At 45.9% G+C, this 4,870-nt stretch overlaps 1 long non-coding RNA gene across 1 annotated transcript; it reads left to right on the forward strand.

Annotated features, from left to right (window-relative positions):
* The first annotated feature begins 837 nt into the window (after positions 1-837).
* LOC310730270 lies at positions 838-3,866 on the forward strand. The gene is made up of 3 exons (XR_014534787.1): positions 838-872; positions 3,523-3,546; positions 3,798-3,866. It is a non-coding gene; the product is annotated as an uncharacterized lncRNA (long non-coding RNA).
* Positions 3,867-4,870: the final 1,004 nt, after the last annotated feature.

The following is a 4,870-nucleotide window of genomic DNA, read 5'->3' on the forward strand; positions in this document are numbered from 1 at the left end:
GAGAGATGTAATCAGTTTATCAGCTGTGCTGTGTGTAAATATGATCAGCCGTGCGGGGTGTAAATATGATCAGCTGTGCGGGGTGTAAATATGACCAGCCGTGCCGTGTGTAAATATGATCAGCAGTGCGTAAATATGAACAGCTGTGCAGTGTGTAAATATGATCAGCAGTGCAGTGTCTAAATATGATCAGCTGTGCGGGGTGTAAATATGATCGGCTGTGCGGAGTGTAAATATGATCGGCCGTGCGGGGTGTAAATATGATCAGCAGTGCAAGGTGTAAATATGATCAGCCGTGCGGGGTGTAAATATGATCAGCCGTGCGGGCTGTAAATATGAACAGCCGTGCGGTGTGTAAATAAGATCAGCCGTGCGGTGTGTAAATATGATCAGTAGTGCGTAAATATGATCAGCAGTGCGGGGTGTAAATATGATCAGCTGTGTGGGGTGTAAATATGATCAGCAGTGCAGGGTGTAAATATGATCAGCTGTGTGGGGTGTAAATATAATCGGCTGTGTGGGGTGTAAATATGATCAGCTGTGCGGGGTGTAAATATGACCAGCCGTGCAGTGTGTAAATATGATCAGCAGTGCAGTGTGTAAATATGATCAGCTGTGCGGGCTGTAAATATGATCAGCCGTGTGAGGTGTAAATATGATTAGTTGTAAGGGGTGTAAATATGATCAGCTGTGCAGTGTGTAAATATAATCGGCTGTGCGGGGTGTAAATATGATCAGCTGTGTGGGGTGTAAATATGATCAGCTGTGTGGGGTGTAAATATGATCAGCTGTGTGGGGTGTAAACATGATCAGCTGTGTGGGGTGTAAACATGATCAGCTGTGGGGGTTGTAAATATGATCAGCTGTGGGGGGTGGTGGTGTAAATATGATCAGCTGTGGGGGGGTGTAAATATGATCAGCTGTGCAGTGTGTAAATATGATCAGCAGTGCAGGGTGTAAATATGATCAGCTGTGCGGGGTGTAAATATGATCAGCTGTGTGGGGTGTAAATGTGATCAGCTATGTGGGGTGTAAATGTGATCAGCTGTCTGAGGTGTGAACATGATCAGCTGTGTGGGGTGTAAATGTGATCAGCTGTGTGGGGTGTAAACATGATCAGCTGTGTGGGGTGTAAATATGATCAGCTGTGGGGGTTGTAAATATGAGCAGCTGTGGGGGGTGGTGGTGTAAATATGATCAGCTGTGTGGGGGGGTGTAAATATGATCAGCTGTGCAGGGTGTAAATATGATCAGCTGTGCGGGGTGTAAATGTGATCAGCTATGTGGGGTGTAAATATGATCAGCTGTCTGAGGTGTGAACATGATCAGCTGTGTGGGGTGTAAATATGATCAGCTGTGTGGGGTGTAAACATGATCAGCTGTGTGGGGTGTAAACATGATCAGCTGTGTGAGGTGTGAACATGATAAGCTGTGTGAGGTGTGAACATGATCAGCTGTGTGGGGTGTAAACGTGATCAGCTGTGTGTGGTGCGAACATGATCAGCTGTCTGAGGTGTGAACATGATCAGCTGTGTGAGGTGCGAACATGATCAGCTGTGTGGGGTGTAAATATGATCAGCTGTGGGGGGTGTAAATATGATCAGCTGTGTGGGGGGGGGCTGGTGGTGGTGTAAATATGATCAGCTGTGTGGGGGGGTGTAAATATGATCAGCTGTGCAGTGTGTAAATATGATAAGCTGTGCAGTGTGTAAATATGATAAGCAGTGCAGGTCTGCTTTGAGACAATGTCGGTTGTGAAAAGCGCTATACAAATAAACTTGAATATGATCAGCTGTGCGGGGTGTAAATATGATCAGCTGTGTGGGGTGTAAATGTGATCAGCTATGTGGGGTGTAAATATGATCAGCTGTCTGAGGTGTGAACATGATCAGCTGTGTGAGGTGTGAACATGATCAGCTGTGTGGGGTGTAAATATGATCAGCTGTGTGGGGTGTAAATATGATCAGCTGTGGGGGGTGTAAATATGATCAGCTGTGGGGGGGATATGATCAGCTGTGTGTGTGGGGGGGGTGTAAATATGATCAGCTGTGCAGTGTGTAAATATGATCAGCAGTGCGGGGTGTAAATATGATCGGCTGTGTGAGGTGTAAATATGATCAGTTGTAAGGGGTGTAAATATGATCAGCGTGCAGGGTGTAAATATGATCAGCTGTGTGAGGTGTAAATATGATCAGTTGTAAGGGGTGTAAATATGATCAGCTGTTGAGGGTGTAAATATGATCAGCTGTGCGGGGTGAAAATATGATCAGCTGTGCGGGGTGAAAATATGATCAGCTGTGCGGGGTGTAAATATGATCAGCTGTGCGGGGTGTAAATATGATCAGTTGTGTGAGGTGTAAACATGATCAGCTGTGTGGGGTGTGAACATGATCAGCTGTGTGGGGTGTAAATGTGATCAGCTGTGTGGGGTGTAAATGTGATCAGCTGTGTGGGGTGTAAATATGATCAGCTGTCTGAGGTGTGAACATGATCAGCTGTGTGGGGTGTAAATATGATCAGCTGTGGGGGGTGTAAATATGATCAGCTGTGTGTGTGTGTGTGTGTGTGTGTGTGTGTGTGTGTGTGTGTGTGTGTGTGGGGGGTGTAAATATGATCAGCTGTCTGAGGTGTGAACATGATCAGCTGTGTGGGGTGTAAATATGATCAGCTGTGGGTGGTGTAAATATGATCAGCTGTGGGGGGGGGGGGGTGTAAATATGATCAGCTGTGTGGGGTGTAAATATGATCAGCTGTGTGGAGTGTAAATATGATCAGCTGTACGGTGTGTGTGTGTGTGTGTGTGTGTGTGTGTGTGTGTGTGTGTGTGTGTGTGTGTGTGTGTGTGTGTGTGTGTGTGTGTAAATATGATCAGCTGTGTGAGGTGTGAACATGATCAGCTGTGTGAGGTGTGAACATGATCAGCTATGTGGGGTGTAAATATGATCAGCTGTCTGAGGTGTGAACATGATCAGCTGTGTGAGGTGTGAACATGATCAGCTGTGTGGGGTGTAAATATGATCAGCTGTGTGGGGTGTAAATATGATCAGCTGTGGGGGGTGTAAATATGATCAGATGTGGGGGGTGTAAATATGATTAGCTGTGTGTGTGTGTGTGTGTGTGTGTGTGTGTGTGTGTGTGTGTGTGTGTGTGTGTGTGTGTGTGTGTGTGTGTGTGGGGTGTAAATATGATCAGCTGTCTGAGGTGTGAACATGATCAGCTGTGTGGGGTGTAAATATGATCAGCTGTGGGTGGTGTAAATATGATCAGCTGTGGGGGGGGGGTGTAAATATGATCAGCTGTGTGGGGTGTAAATATGATCAGCTGTGTGGAGTGTAAATATGATCAGCTGTACGGTGTGTGTGTGTGTGTGTGTGTGTGTGTGTGTGTGTGTGTGTGTGTGTGTGTGTGTGTGTGTGTGTGTGTGTAAATATGATCAGCTGTGTGAGGTGTGAACATGATCAGCTGTGTGAGGTGTGAACATGATCAGCTGTGTGGGGTGTAAATATGATCAGCTGTGTGGAGTGTAAATATGATCAGCTGTAAGGGGTGTAAATATGATCAGCTGTGTGGAGTATAAATATGATCAGATGTTGAAGGTGTTAATATGATCAGCTGTGTGAGGTGTGAACATGATCAGCTGTGTGAGGTGTGAACATGATCAGCTGTGTGAGGTGTGAACATGATCAGCTGTGTGAGGTGTGAACATGATCAGCTGTGTGGGGTGTAAATATGATCAGCTGTGTGGAGTGTAAATATGATCAGCTGTACGGGGTGTAAATATGATCAGCTGTGTGGAGTGTAAATATGATCAGCTGTGTGGGGTGTAAATATGATCAGCTGTGTGGGGTGTAAATATGATCAGCTGTGGGGGGGGGGGTGTAAATATGATCAGCTGTGTGTGTGTGGGGGTGTAAATATGATCAGCTGTGCAGTGTGTAAATATGATCAGCAGTGCAGGGTGTAAATATGACCGGCTGTGCGGGGTGTAAATATGATCGGCTGTGTGGGGTGTAAATATGATCAGCAGTGCAGGGTGTAGATATGATCAGCTGTGTGGGGTGTAAATATGATCAGTTGTAAGGGTTAGTGAATATGATCAGCTGTTGAGGGTGTAAATATGATCAGCTCTGCGGGGTGTAAATATGATCAGCTGTGCGGGGTGTAAATATGATCAGTTGTGTGGGGTGTGAACATGATAAGCTGTGTGAGGTGTGAACATGATCAGCTGTGTGGGGTGTGAACATGATCAGCTGTGTGGGGTGTAAATGTGATCAGCTGTGTGGGGTGTAAATGTGATCAGCTGTGTGGGGTGTAAATGTGATCAGCTGTCTGAGGTGTGAACATGATCAGCTGTGGGGGGTGTAAATATGATCAGCGGTGGGTGGTGTAAATATGATCAGCTGTGTGTGTGTGTGTGTGTGTGTGTGTGTGTGTGTGTGTGTGTGTGTGTGTGTGTGGGGTGTAAATATGATCAGCTGTGTGGGGTGTAAATATGATCAGCTGTGGGTGGTGTAAATATGATCAGCTGTGTGTGGGGGGGTGGTGGTGGTGGTGTAAATATGATCAGCTGTGTGGGGTGTAAATATGATCAGCTGTACGGCGTGTAAATATGATCAGCTGTACGGCGTGTAAATATGATCAGCTGTGTGGGGTGTAAATATGATCAGCTGTGTGAGGTGTAAATATGATCAGCTGTGTGAGGTGTAAATATGATCAGCTGTGTGGAGTGTAAATATGATCAGCTGTACGGTGTGTGTGTGTGTGTGTGTGTGTGTGTGTGTGTGTGTGTGTGTGTGAGATCAGCTGTGTGGGGTGTAAATATGATCAGCTGTGTGGAGTGTAAATATGATCAGCTGTGTGGAGTGTAAAT

Source organism: Silurus aristotelis (genome assembly GCF_946808225.1).
Source record: "Silurus aristotelis genome assembly, chromosome: 8".
NCBI classification, from domain to species: Eukaryota; Metazoa; Chordata; class Actinopteri; order Siluriformes; family Siluridae; genus Silurus; species Silurus aristotelis.